The following is a 16204-nucleotide window of genomic DNA, read 5'->3' on the forward strand; positions in this document are numbered from 1 at the left end:
CTCAAGCCTGCTACACTGCAGACTTTCTCCTGGGGGTTTAAAACACATAAGACAGGAATCTGGGACAAATGTACCTGCCACAGACCACTTTACCAGTGATCCTATCACATATCCCCCCCTTTGTTTCGACCTGTGGGGCGGAACAACTGAAGCCCCCAAACAATGAACGCGTGACAATGCGTCAGCATTGGCCAGCTGGCTTCCTGGCCTGTGTTCCACTGAAAATGTAAAAGTTTGTAACGCCAAGAACCATCTCGTAATTCTCGCATTACTGTCCTTATTTTCGGACATCCACTTCAAAGGGGCATGGTCAGTGATCAATTTGAACTTTCTTCCAACCAAGTAGTACCTGAGAGCCTCTAATGCCCACTTTATGGACAACGCCTCCTTCTCCACTGTGGCATAGTTTCTCTCATGTACATTCAACTTTCTACTTAGATAGAAAATAGGGTGTTCCTCACCCTCCTTGTTCTGTGACAGGACCGCTCCTATACCTACTTCTGATGCATCGGTTTGTACTATGCATTCCCTTTCAAAATTAGGAGTCATCAGGACTGGTTGGGAACACAACGCTACTTTCAACTCCTGAAAAGCTTTCTCTGCCTCAGGACTCCATTCTACCATGACTTTTTGTTTGCCTTTGGTCAGGTCAGTCAGTGGGACTGCCATCGTGGCAAAGTTGGGTATAAACCTCCTGTACTACCCCGTAATTCCCAAGAAGGCTCTCACCTGCTTCTTATTCAGAGGCCGTGGCCAGTTTTTTATGGCATCAAATTTATTGAGCTGAGGCTTTATCAGGCTTCTGCCAATGGTGTATCCCAGATATTTTACTTCCTCCATGCCTAGGCAACACTTTTTTGGGTTGGCTGTCAAACCTGCCTTATAGATGGAGTCCAACAGTGCTTGTACCCTGGGTAAGTGAGACTGCCAATCAGGACTATGAATGACCATGTCATCCAGATAAGCAGCCGCATACCGTCTATGGGGCCTTAGAATCCTGTCCATCATTCTTTGGAAGGTAGCAGGTGCCCCATGTAGCCCGAAGGGCAGCATCCTGTACTGAAACAAGCCCTCTGGCGCTGAAAAAGTTGTCTTTTGTTTGGCGCTCTCGGTTAACGGTACTTGCCAATACCCTTTGGTTAGGTCAAGAGTGGTTAAATACCTTGCCGTCCCTAGTCTCTCAATCAGTACATCCACTCTTGGCATCGGGTAGGCATCGAATTTTGAAACACTGTTCAACTTTCGGAAGTCATTGCAGAAACGCACACTCCTGTCGGGCTTTGGAATCAACACAATGGGACTTGACCATTCACTATGTGATTCTTCAATAACCCCTAACTCTAGCATATTTTTAATTTCTTTCGACACTGAATCTCTTTGTGCTTCTGGTAACCTATAGGGCTTTAGATTAACTTTAACCCCTGGGTTAGTGATTATGTCATGTTTAATGACCGAAGTTTCCCAGGTACGTCAGAGAACAGCACCCTATTTCTGATCAGAAACTCCTTGACCTCTTGTTGTTGAATTGCCGACAGGGTTTTTGCCACTGTCACTTCGGGAACTAAGGGCCCTGGATTTACTGGAGGGGCTCGGACGGCCGACAGTACCGTTCTATCTTTCCAGAGCTTTAACAGATTTATATGGTATATCTGTTCCGGCTTTCTTTTCCCCGGCTGGTAAACTTTGTAATTGACCTGCCCCACTCTTTCTAAGATTTCAAAGGGCCCTTGCCATTTAGCCAAAAGTTTATTTTCCACAGTGGGAACCAACACTAACACTCTGTCCCCAGGAGCAAAGCTGCGTAACCAGGCATTGCGGTTGTATACCCTCTGCTGTGCCTGTTGAGCCTGTTCCATGTGCTCTCTCACTATCGGCACTACCGCAGCAATTCTCTCCTGCATTTGAGACACATACTCAATCACCGTTTTGTAAGGACTAGACTGCCCCTCCCATGTCTCTTTGGCAATGTCTAGTAACCCCCTTGGGTGTCTCCCATACAACAAGTTGAAGGGTGAAAACCCGGTGGAGGACTGGGGAACCTCTCTTATGGCCAACTATAAATACGGCAATAAGTAATCCCAATCCCTACCATCCTTGTCGACCACTTTCCTAAGCATGTGTTTTAGTGTCTTGTTAAACCTCTCGACCAGCCCATCGGTTTGGGGGTGATAAACCGAAGTTCTTAACTGTTCAATTTTGAACAGGCGGCATAACTCTTTCATGACTTTTGACATAAACGGTGTACCCTGGTCAGTTAGTGTCTCCTTTGGTATACCCAGCCTGCTAAACACATGAACTAGCTCTCTGGCAATGGTCTTGGTTGACGTATTGCACAATGGGATCGCTTCTGGGTACCTGGTAGCGTAATCCATTATGACCAGAATATACTGGTGTCCCCTGGCAGACTTCATTAAGGGTCCAACCAAATCCATCGCTATTCTTTCCAACGGCACCTCTATAATAGGCAATGGAACTAGTGGACCATTAAAATGTGGCCTGGGAGAATGATACTGACACTCAGGGCAGGATGCGCAAAAGTCAGACACCTCTTTATGAAGCCCGGGCCAGAAAAACCTCTGCATTATTCGCTCAGTGGTTTTCTCTACCCCTAGATGGCCTGCCGTTATATGACCATGGGCCAGATCCAACACTGTTCTTCTGTAGGCTTTGGGAACTATTAGTTGTTCCACAATATCTTAACCCTTCTTAGTCACCTGATATAACAAATCCTGACACATTGCCATGTGGGGATAGGACAAAGGACTATCAGGGTCTACGGGTTTACCATCAACTACTTTTACATTCTCCCTGGCTTTTACCAAAGTAGGGTCATTCAACTGCTCCATGGCAAAGACCTCTCTTCTGACCTCTAAATCAGGCAGACGATCACCTGGCCCAACAACACTTCCCACCTGAATGGGAGGCACATCAGTTGGCGGGCCACCATCACGCTCTGCATTCTCTAGTTCGCCAATCATAGTAGAAAAAGGGAATAACTCTGACTCAGAAGAAACTCCCTCCTCCACTACATCGACAACCTTCTCAAATGGATTGGGGTTGTTCACCTCTGGAACAAAACGGCTTTCCCACAACTTCCAGAAGTGAGCAAAGTCTCTCCCCAATATTGCATCGTACACCAGACCATGCACCAAACCCACAGAAACTATAGCAGAGCCACATGGTGTCTCAATGTTCACCTCGGCAGTAACATAATATCGAGTATCCCCATGTATGCAGGTCACACCAACAGTTTTCCCCTTACGCCTCAAGGGGTTCACCAGCTCAGCTTTTATAAGTGTCACCAAGCTACCAGAGTCTAACAGTGCCTCTACTCGGTTGCCATCTACAGTGACTACACACATGTGCTTATCAGTCTCAGCCTGCCGGTCAGCCGTACAGGCTGTCTGTGCAAAGTAAAAACCCCTGCGGTAGACATGAGCAGTATCACATTGCATAGGTTCAGTTGTAAGTGAACAATTAGCGGCAATATGGCCGAAGCCACCACATCGGAAACACTGAGTCATATTAATGTCTAGTCGTTTATGGGGCAAGAACCTTCCTGGCCTGGCAGGCCTGTCTCCAGGTTCAACACCCTCAGTCTTAGGTACATTCCACTGCACAGCACCCTTCTCCCCTGGAACAGTCTTACCAGTGTCTGTGGGAGTTCGCCGGTGCACCATCAGGGCTCGGTGGGGCATACTCATCAGCTCCTCAGCCGCCACGTATACCTCTCCACCAGCTCGACCAACTGGTCTGCGGACTTAGGGTCTGCATGGCTCACCCACTTGCGCAGAGTCACAGGTAATGATCGCAGATACCGGTCCATCACGACCCTTTCCACGATCTGTGGTCCCGTCAGCATTCACGGGCTGTAGCCATTTTGAGGACAGATGGACGAGGTCATGCATCTGTGAACATGGAGACTTGTCCCTATGGAACTCCCAGCGGTGGACCCGTTGGGCACAAACAAAGGTGGTGACTCCCAAGTGAGTTAGGATCTCCTGTTTTAGTTTTTTATAGTCCTTGGCATCAGCCAGGTATAAGTCGAAATAGGCCTTTTGTGGCTCCCCAGACAAAAAAGGTGCCACCAGACTTGCCCACTGCTCTTTGGGCCAACTCTCCCTTTCAGCCGTTCTTTCAAATGCGGTGAGATAGGCCTCCACATCATCGCCCTAAGTCATCTTTTGGAGGAAGTGACTGGCTCGTACGGAGTGAGTGGTGGTGGGAGGACCCATATTAACATCTCTGGGCCGGGCGACCAGGTGCTGTACCACCTCTTTTATGGCCTGGTTGTATTCCACTAAGGCCAGGCTGTTTTCTGCTAGGGCCTGGCTGGTTTCTTCGATGGTGACCTGTTGTTGCCTCTTGGCCATCTCCAAGGCCAACAGTTGCACCCTGGTGGATTCCTGCTGAGCCCAGGTAGATTCCTGCTGAAGTTTGTTCATATCCTGCTGAGCTCTGGTAGATTCCTGCTGAGCTGCTGTAGCTTGGAGCAAGGCCTTAATAATGTCCTCCATTTTGTCCTGGGGTGTAGGTTGGAAGCTGAACCTTGCACTCTGAGCATTGGCTGACACCTCCTCTATGGGACTCCAAGGACACAGCGTTATTTCCACACTCACAAATTGGGTGTCTGTCCCTTTAATTTTTAAACGGAAAGTTTTCCTCTTGCTGCAACTTCAGTGTGTGTGGGTGCCCGCATTCTCCACCATATTGTGACACAGTCAGATTAGGGGTCCCTCTCCTGGGTAGAGGTCTCCTTCCTTACACACACACACAGCAGCAGGGAAGCAGCACACCAGTCTGGATGCGAGTTCCAGCTGGTCGGCGCCAGTCTTTATTGTACAGTGTCAGAAATAACATAAAGAAAACATAAACATAAATCCTAGCCCTGTTGGGGCACTAACTTCACAGGTGGTTCCCTCACTACCAGAACCTGGCAGGGCCTAATGCCCTCACCAGCAACAAAGGCACAGCACAACACTCACAGTTAGGTTTTCAAGTGTCTCTGAGCAAACTCCCTGCCTGCTCTCCCAGGTGAGACACTCAGCTCTAAACACACAAGGCTTATATTGGCCACTCTCAGGTGGGAACCCTAACAAGCCTGTTACCAGGCTGGGAGAACCAAAACCTGGAGTGGCCGTGGGTGGAGCCTCCCTCTCCTCTCACCCACAACCCCCAGGTCCCAAACCGGCTTTTCCAAAAGCCTAAACTCAAGCCTGCTACACTGCAGACTTTCTCCTGGGGGTTTAAAACACATAAGATAGGAATCTGGGACAAATGTACCTGCCACAGACCACTTTACCAGTGATCCTATCACAATATATATATATATATATATTTATATATATATATATATATATATATATATATATATATGTGAAATTATTTAAATGTAATATGAATTGGATAAATCTCATGACAGGGCATATCTGTAATAATAAAATATAGTATAGATTCATAGACATGGACCTTATAGTAAATTAATCCATGATAAACACCCTTTATAATTAGGGGAATTTTGAGTGTTTTATGATTACATTTTTTATGGAAATGGGCAAAAATATATACATATATACAAGAGATTGGTTAACTTAATTTAATATTTTCACATATTAATTATTGCATTTTTCACATCAAAATATATGAGTCAACATTACATATTTATATATTTTCTACACATTTTTTTCATTATTATATATTAGTTCACTAATCGATTTTATATTGTCTTATGATTTATTAATTCACATGGTATTTATAATGTAGGTTGTATATAGGTTAATCATAGTCAATTTATTTTTATACACTGTTTTTACTTTTTACACATTATAAGTTTATTTCTAATCAAGTTCATGCACTAATATATTAAAAACATTTAAATGAATTATATATATATATATATATATATATACATACATATTTGATACAATCTTGGGCTAGTTATCCATATATAACAAAATTATAAATATATGGTTAAAATGCCATACATCATTTATATTCATATCAGAATATGATATAAAATATTAATATGCTCAATAAAACAGATATTCTACATAAAAGTACACAATTATGCGAAGAAGCAAAAAGAACAAAGAAAGTCTTACTGGTGCACTCTTAGAACAATTTAAATAGGACAAATGAAAAGGATAAATAATTTTATTGGTAATACTTAACTTTTACTAATAAATTTTAAAAAAGACGCAGAGAGTATGTAAATAAATGCACATCTTAAGTGTCTAAAATCTCAAAGTTAAAAAAACATTTTGGAATACATGTCAATATTCCATACATATGAGAACGGTCTAGGTGAAAATATCGGTACTCAATTCCTAGTACGTATTATTGCTAGGACAATTGAGATACAAAACCCACCTTCTTCAATTGTAACATGTGTGAGCTAAATTATTGCTCTACCAATAATTGGTTTGAACACACAAAAAAAGAAACACAACCACGTCTAAATCTTAATGTACATACATACACCTTGACAGATCGTCAAAAAGTCAAATATGAAGTCAACAAGAAACCACGTGAATCTCTTATCTTTCAAGATAAATCTGACAAGTCAGATAAGAATGCCATCAGATTCATTGGAGATTTTTGCAGTAGTTGGCGGGAAGTAAGGGCTATTTTACAGAAACATTTGCCGATTTTGTTGGTTGATGGAGATCTGGCCAAAGATTTAGGTCAACATATCAACATGAGTTTGCGCAGGGCCCCTAATCTCAGGGACTTTTTAGTCACAAGTCATTTTACACCTATTAAGAATAAACATCCTCACATAATTGGCAGTTATCCGTGTTGGAATTGTAAGATATGTCAACATATAGTTAATGTCCAGACTACTGTTGATAAGTATGGTCAGAAAAGGGATATTAAAGATTTCTTCAATTGTCGAACCACCAATGTAATATACAGGATTACATGTACTTGTCCACAATATTATATCGGGATGACGACAAGGATGCTCAAGATCAGGGCTCTGGAACATCTTGGCAATATACGCAATGCTTCTAGTGATCTTTTGAAAATGAAACAGATCACCACAGTGGCCAGACACTTTCTTAAAAGACATGCAGGGAAAACACAGGATTTTAAAATCTGCGGACTTGAAAAGGTTAAATTGGGGATCAGAGGTGGAGATATCAACAAAACATTAGCCATGAAGGAAAGCGAATTGATTTTCAATTTAGGAACTTTGGAACCCTTTGGACTCAATGAAAACATTAACTACAGTGTTTTTTTGAAAGATTAAATCCTAGCTCCTTTATTCATTTATTTTTCTTTAATTAATTGCATTTGGGAGCTTTTATCTTTCATCCTTTGATATACATTGCAGTATATCACTCTTATCATGTATTAATCATACCTTGTTAGATTTCATATATATTTTTATTATTTGTTATTTTTTCTTTCATCGCATATTACTCATTACCACATATTTTACACTTGGTCATTTTTTCTTTCACTTTTGTATATTTTGTTTTTTAGCACCTTTTATAATATTAGTCTTATAATTTTTCACCTCACATATTACAATCTAATTTTTTCTATATAAAATTATCTTGTTGTATTTATTTACACATTTTCACATTGGATACATGCACACATAAGGATATACGGTCTAGCATGTTCACATATGAGTATATTTTTACATAAATGTTTGATATATGTCTTTAAAGATTTTTGGTAGGTGTTATCACTTCAGTGATTTTTTTATGGTGTGGTTTTGTTTTGTTTTGATATTTCACCATGGGTTTTTTCTGTGTGCAAGACTTAGTGGTATTATGAGCACATTTTTTTTGTGTCACAGTCACAATACTATTTAATTTTTAGTATTGTGGATGGTGTATATATATTTTGTGAGGTGTGTCATATCAGATCACTTTAATTATTTTCATATATTTATTTTTTTATTTTTATTTACTCTTATAATTTATTTTTTATTTCTTTATGTTTACATGTATTTTTTCATTCATATTCTCATAATTATTATTATGCATATTTATTTATATTTATATGAATGCACATGTAAATACATATGTGTTCTTTGTATACACAAGGACACAAATTATTTTTATATCATTAAGTGTAGATATTGAGTTTCACATATTGTAATGTTTTACAATTAATTCATTAGATAGATTTTTTTCTGATACACTATTGTCTTTTTAATTTACTATAAACTTGGCTCTAATTATCAATGTTTTTGATTTCCCTGCTATACCATGTGCTTTCTTTCTTTTCTTTTGTTTATTTATGGTAATGAGGATATGAATCCACACTGTATGTAACTCTGTCAGACTGCTTTCTTTGGTCCTGATGATTCTTTCTGCCGATTGGCTGTGAACCATGCCAATCTCAAACTAGAAGCGTGATTGGATGGACTTGGATAGCTGTCCCTTGTCAAATCCACGCTGTATGTAACTCTGTCAGACTGCTTTCTTTGACCCTGCTGATTCTTTCTGCTGATTGACCGTGAACTGTGCCAATCTCAAGCTATACCATGTGCTTTTCCTTCTTTTTGTTTATTTATGGTAATGAGGACAGCAATCCACGATACACGTAACTTACTTACACTGCTCTCTTTGGCCCTGATGATTCTATCATGCCGATTGGCCGTGAACCATGCCAATCTCAAACTAGAAGCATGATTGGATGGACTTGGATAGATTAAGGGGGAGGGTGAGGAATGTTACCTCATGACGATTAGGTGACCAAGCCGTCAGAGGCGAAACGCACGTCCACCCGACGGGCTCTTTGTGCTATACAGCTCAGCTGATTTATAGGCAGTTGCATCTCCTAACTACGATACCCGGTAAGCTGCATGCACTTTACAGTCCAGCTGATATACCACCGTCAGCAGCACCATTTGTTTATTACATTCCCTCACGAGGTATTTCTTCATTTTTTCTCTATCCCTATAGTGCTCTCTCATTCAAGCCGGGCTGATACTCCTCCTCTGCAATGCATTTATGGTAACAGAGGGGAGATACTGTCAGGAGCGGGGACAGCAGAAGCGCTCTTAACTGTTGTTTCCATGGGGATCTATGTTTACTTCTCTCTCATCCCTTGTTTGATATTTATTTGACAAGGGACAGCAGAAGAGGTATGACATATCTTCCCCCCCCGGCTTTTCTTTAAACTATTCTTTTTGGATAAATTCATTGAGATATTAAAAAGATTCTTATTTATCATCTGTTATTATTAGGGCATTTAGGCCCACAATGATTGAAGATTACATTCTTTAAACTACTGTTTGTGTCTCATTTGTATCAATTATTTATGAATTATTTTTGCACGCACTTAACACTGTAATTAGAGATATGTTTACAAATGATTTTTTAGGTAGTCAATATTTTATGTGTCACTTATAAACATTGATTATGGGTTATTGATCATCACAAGCACGTTGCACTTTAATTCAGGTTGTGTTCATATAAGAATTCCTATATGGAATAACTATTTTTAAGTCACTACTTCAATTAATTACATCTGTTACTGAACCTTACTAATTGTTCTTTTACGTGACTATCATATGAACTACCCTCAGATTATTAACATGCAGATATATTAAATCTGTTGTCCTGAGCATTAATTCAGATTTTCCTATTAGGTACCTTGTTTAAGTGAGCACTATTAGGTGTCAGAGTGTATTCTAATATTCGCATTTATATGATTTAAGCTATTTTCTTTGTCTTATTTGTGTTAATTATTTAACTACAATTATTGTAAACACCTAACACTCTAATCAGAGGTATACTTAATAATCAATGTTTGTGAATAGATTTATTTGTGGCTTACAAGCATCAATCTTGCGACATCAATTATTATAGACACCTTGCACTTTTATTACAGATGTGCCCACTAATGATATCCTATATGGAATGATTAAATTGGGATAACAACTTGAAATTATCCTTCTACTAAGTACCTCGCTTAAGCTAGTATTACGATCTGTCAAGGTGTTTGCATGTACATTAACTTTTACACGCGGCTGTGTTTCTTTTTTTGTGTGTTCAAACCAATTATTGGTAGAGCAATAATTTAACACATACATGTTACAATTGAAGAAGGTGGGTTTTGTATCTCAATTGTCCTAGCAGTAATACGTACTAGGAATTTGGTACCGATATTTCTGCCTAGACCGTTCTCATATGTATGGAATATTGACATGTATTCCAAAATGTTTATTTATTTTTGAGATTTTAGACACTTAAGATGTGCATTTATTTACATACTCTCTGCGTCTTTTTTAAAATTTATTAGTAAAAGTTAAGTATTACCAATAAAATTATTTATCCTTTTCATTTGTCCTATTTAAATTGTTCTAAGAGTGCACCAGTAAGACTTTCTTTGTTCTTTTTGCTTCTTCGCATAATTGTGTATTTGTGATTTCTACAAATTTGTCTGGTAGCACCACCAACCATAGTATAAGTCTTATTACAATTTAATCTTGTTAACACCGGAATGTTGGTTCTTTGATTATTAACACTATTACTATTATTATCATCTTGGAATTGATATATGATCCAACTGGTTGTCGAGTGCGGACCCCACTCAAACCTCTTTTCAGAATTCTACATAAAAGTGTCTATTAATTTACAGTATATGGATATAATTTCTAAATATTATTTTTTCATTATCAAGAACTATTTAATTAATTTAATAGGGCGATCTATTAGAGAATATCTCATTATAACTAATGCATTCCAATTATACAGTCATATTATGAATGATTTTCCTATGCTTACAATTAGAATGAATAGGACGGCATATGCTGAAATAATACAAGGATTACATCATAAGAGAAAAAGTATAATGATTGGCTAATTTGGGTATAAAATCTAGGTGCCTACTGACAATCTGGTTACAGCCTTGATAAAGCTTAAGTGAAACACGCATTGGTGTTTCACTGCTGTATGTTCCAAAAGTTTTATAGAAAAGTTATGTAATAAGCTCTTTATCAAAGGGTTTACTCTGGAGATGTATGTTATGATCCTGATGTAAATTCAGCAATTGCCATTATAAGACAAGTGTATGAGACCATTAACATGATGAACTGAGTGACTATACCGGTGATTTTATGATTAATATATAATGGGAATGGAAAGCCGAATGGAACAGAATGGCAAGTTGGCTAAGATCATGATTTATGAAGGGATCTCTGCATATACTAAAGTAAGGAAATGGAGAAAGTGGATGTCAGACAAAACCACTTTTTACCTCATTTAGCCATTATACATTGATTATCTGCACATACCAGCTTACCCGTGTTCCATCTATAACAGTGACAAGGGTTAATAGCAACATGAACATATGAATCACTGACTCGCTAATCTTGTACTGTTATACAATACGGCATAGACCGTGATTAAAGGTGGGATCCTTATATGCATTTGAGTAAGATAGCAAAGAGGGGGAATGTTGTATGAACTAATACTGCTGTGTTGAAATAAACATCAAGTGTCAGTTTGTATCTATTAGATTACACTCATAAACTTAAACAGTTTTATGTTGTTTAGTATTTAGAATATGGAAATGATTATCAACTCATTGATTTTTACAGTTTAAGTCACACATAAGATGATTATAAACATTTATGGGAATAAGGTAGTATATCAGGCTTGATCTTTAAATTAATATATGAACGTCAAAATAATAAATAATAAGATTCATTATTATCCACTCCAGAATAAATACAATACTAAAAACCTCAGTTAGTGGCATGATTGACTCATATTCTTTTGTAACATCTGTTGCAATTTACACTGATGCTTTCAATCTGCAAGAAACTTTGTAATAAATTGATACAAGTATTTAAGTCTGAGATTATCATAGTTCTTGTAAATGATTGAATATAATACCACTGCAATGGATTCATCATATCCAGAGACATCATTAGGATATTCATATACCCTCAAACTAATATATACCCACCACTAGAGAATTAACACATAATCAATAGTGGAACATAGTGAATTAATATCAATTTTATTGATACACATTTATGTATATATTTATTTTTCACATATATTATATTCACTTTGCACTTTCATCACATAAATATGACATTTTATTATTTTGCGTGTTTTTTGTCTTAGTGAGTTATATGTGTCCTTTTAATAAATATTAATAAAAGTTATATTTTTTATTCAATCAGTCCTAGTGCACTGCCAGATAGATTTTCTTTCTTTCTTTTTTGTGTCTACTTTGCAGAAATAAAAAGCATAGTAACAGGAACAGTGATGTCATAGTAGATTACAATAAATGGCTTTAGTAACAGCTTTTGACCTATATTAGATCATGTTAGGACACTCTATTAAGGAGACAAGGGGATTTTCCATGGCCAGTAATAAAGTGAGGATCAAAGACATTCATCAAGTGACAACTGGTGGATATAAACAAGTATTACTCTCTTTGGCATCTCAATATACAATGCTGTGACTGAATACATTATGCTTGAGTTTGTTACAATGTGCCTTGTTGCATTCATATGAGATGCAACTAACTAGTCTTGCTACATGTTGTATGGATGCTAGTCAGGTGAGGACCATCTGTATTAGAAATACATTCATCACAGTTTACCTATAAGAAATATCTGGCCATTTTGGTAACTGTGGCTCAATATGCAGAGTTAATTTACTTTACTATTACAGACAAAAAAATAAGTGGGGAACTTGGAAAATACAAAAATAAATACAAATTTGTAACTCTAGTCAATATTTGTAAAAAATAAAAACAATTTATTCTCTTTAATCATTTATGCCGGGATAAAAATTTGACCTGAGATGATCAAAAGAGAAATGCAATTAATAGCTCCCCAACTTTATTCATTTTGTATTCATTATGTTTTTATAATCATGAAACTCATGTCATTTTAATCATGTGTGCATTATCCGCATTATTTTAAATACAATAAATAAAGATTATAATTGTGATTTCCATGTCAAAAACAAATGGATAGTAAATGTTTTCCTTTGTCTACATTTGATAGCACCTTCATTATCAGTGATAACACTCTCAAAAAGTTAGAAGATCAATAGTCAATGGAAAGTATATCATATAATATTTACACAGAATAATTCATATAATGTTTACACAGAAGAAAAAACAATTATATGAATATACAGAAATGTACAGATGCAGAAAGTGCAATAAACACAAGTGTATTCATTGACACTTATTTTCCTTCAAGATTTGGCCAGTGATTGCAAAACATTCTATTGTGTTTAGTAGATTTACATATATTTTTAAAAAATGTATTCCATTTTCCTAATACTTATAATTATATTACCTTAATGTATTTAATAGCTCAAAACATTAAATGGGAATTAAAGACTGATGTGCATATAGTATTTTTCAACAAGTGAAACTATACTTTGTTGTCCATTTTGAACCAGTTTTTTTAAATGATGCAGATGGTTGTCATATAATACAGTATATGCATGCTATTTTACACCCTCACTCACTGTAATTAACTTCACATGCATACTAATTTTAAGAATAGTACAAACTTATTTACCTATTGATAGTTTCCTTTATTATATTTCTTCATTTATCACCTTCAATTGGTAATGGACAACTATTGTTCCAAAGCACTGCAAAAAGTGAAGTAAAAAGAAAAATAAAGACAGATAAATATATTAATTACAGATATATGGAGTCACTAAGCTCTTGTTGGCTAATACATTTTCATAAACAGCAGTAGTAGTAGTAGTAGTAATAATAATAATAATAATAATAATAATAATAATAATAATAATAATAATAATAAAAAGAGCATGATTGAATCAGATATTACCAGTTTTATAAGGTTGTTGACAGCATCTGTTCTCTTCAAAATTCCTAATTTATTGTGGCTTTAGTGTTCATTAACCGGCTTTATATCAGCATCATCCTCCAGGACTATATTATTTATGATAATGACTAAATTAGTCAAATAGACCCTAAAGAGGAAGATATACTGTATATGTTTACATAATTCCAGTCTTAAAGTAGTTTGCTTTCAAGTAATAAAAAGTGATAAATTATTTAAATTGGACCAATTTCTCCTAATGTTAAGATGTCAATCAAAATAAGACAGTATTATTATCATTATCATCATTATTGTTATCATCCTTTATTTATATGGCACCACAAGTGTTCTGCAGCACCTTACAAAGTACATAAACAAAACAAAGATGAAACCAGTGATTTACAGTACATTACAGGACAAGGATATGCTGCATTTGCAATTATAACACACTAAACAGCATGATGTCAGCAATCAAGTGTTAGATTTCTTTGTGAGAAGTAAGTAGTAGAAGAAAGGATAAGGAGAAGCACATGAGGGAAAAGGGCCCTGCTCGTGAGACCTTAAAATCTAAAGGTGAGGGGCAGACAAAAGGGTGTGACATAGATGGGGTGTTCAGGGAGGAAAGAGCATGTAGTAGTGGGTTTGGATGTGAGCTGATAGGTTTTAATCAATTATTTGGTCTAGTGAGCCTGTTTGAATATTTGTAGATAGGAGGATAGTCTGATAGTGAGAGGGAGAGAGTTCCAAAGGTGGGGAGCAGCATGGTCAAAATCTTGGAGGTGGGAGGAAGTAATCAGTTGGCAGGAGAGATGGCATGCATTTGTTGAGTGAAGGTGACAGGCTAGAGTGTGAAGGGAGAATAGGTCAGAGATGTATATGGGAGATGATTGGTTGAGGGGTTTGTAGGTGAATGTAAGAACCTTGAACTGGGTTCTGAAGGGGAAGGGGAGGCAGATGTAAAATGTTTGAAGAGGAAGATGAGCCAAGCAGCTGCATTGAGGACAGATTGAAGTGGAGAAAGGTGGAATTCTGGGAAGCCAGATAGGAGGAGGTTACAGTTGTCCATTCTGAAGTTGACCAGTGAGTGGAAGACAATTTTAGTAGCATCAAAGATGAGAAAGGGTTTAATCCTAGAATTTTTTTTGAGATGAAGAAAGTGTGGCTTGAAGGTGAGGGAGGTATCTAGGAGAACTCCAAGACAGCACACTTTGGGGCTAGAGGAGATAGTTGTGCCATCAATTGGTAATGAAATAGGGGGAAGTGAGGTTATTCCCTCCTGGGAATATGATCAGCTCAGTCTTAGACATGTTAAGTTTAAGAAAGAGCTGAAACATCCAGGATGAGATAGCAGAAAGATAGTTGGAGATGCTGGTGAGGAGAGAGGGGGAGAGGTCACTGGAGGAAAGGTATATCTGAGTTTCATCAGCATAGAGATGGCAGAGATGGTGGGGTATGGAAGGTGCGCTCGCCCTGTGGGTGCAATGATGATGGAAGAGTGTTGGAATGTGTATGTGGTTGCTAGTGTGTGTTGTGTGAATAAGTGGGGAGGGGTGGACCAATGGAATGACAGAGGCAGACACAAGGTGGGAGTAAATGGTTTTATTGGAGTAGTCAGAGTGCTTCTCCTATACAAAGTGGGTGTGGTGGTGGTGAGTGAGAGAGGTGGGGGAGAGAGACTGGGTAGGTGGATCCACCCTTTCAGGGGGCTCCTTTCCATGCAGTTCAATAGACCAGCACATTACTCCTGCTGGACAACTATGGTCAACAGTCTTGGGAGTATTGGTGGGTGAGGGGGGGAGAGCAAGAGGGGTATGGTGTTGTGGGTGGTTGTAGTAAACCTGGTGGCATCCCGCATATGCAGGACCTGGTATGCCTGTGATTATGTAGTGCAGCAACCCACTCACTCATATAGCAAAACCTTTCAGCCCACTAACATATCATATTTTCCCACACAGCAGAGCGCAGTCCTACCAACCATCACCATATCGACTAAGGTACCCAGTACTGCAGCACTCTGTCCCTGAGCAGCCGATACACACACAAGATCACCAGAACCCGACCTCTGCCCAACACAAACAACATACTGACACATGGGCATCTTTGACATCCGAGATACTAGATTAGATATGGCCAACCACCTCCTCCATGACCTAGAACATGACCTAGTTTGACCTAGTTTGGCCCACACAGCGCTCTGCTGTGTGGGCCAACTAGTTTGACCTAGTTTGGCCCACACAGTGCTCTGCTGTGTGGGCCAAACTAAATAACAACAGTAACTCATTCTGCCACACATATCTCAAACTAGAAAAGTTGATCACCAGATAATCCAAAATCTGGTTTGACACCCACATACTCCAATGGTATTCTGACATCAACATCATCCCCAAAGGCCTCGTGGTACAAAAAACA

The 16204-nt window shown here is 38.2% G+C and overlaps 1 pseudogene across 1 annotated transcript in view; it reads right to left on the reverse strand.

The window, feature by feature from the left end:
• LOC148525461 (C3a anaphylatoxin chemotactic receptor-like) overlaps positions 1 to 13599 on the reverse strand; it is an 82234-nt pseudogene extending 68635 nt beyond the window's left edge. The window contains exon 1 of the transcript XR_015878278.1: positions 13523 to 13599. The product of XR_015878278.1 is annotated as a C3a anaphylatoxin chemotactic receptor-like (transcript). The remainder of the gene's footprint in view (positions 1 to 13522) is intronic.
• Between the last annotated feature and the right edge of the window lie 2605 nt (positions 13600 to 16204).

This window comes from Taudactylus pleione, unplaced genomic scaffold (genome assembly GCF_031769625.1).
Source record: "Taudactylus pleione unplaced genomic scaffold, aTauple2 ptg000108l, whole genome shotgun sequence".
Taxonomy (NCBI): domain Eukaryota; kingdom Metazoa; phylum Chordata; class Amphibia; order Anura; family Myobatrachidae; genus Taudactylus; species Taudactylus pleione.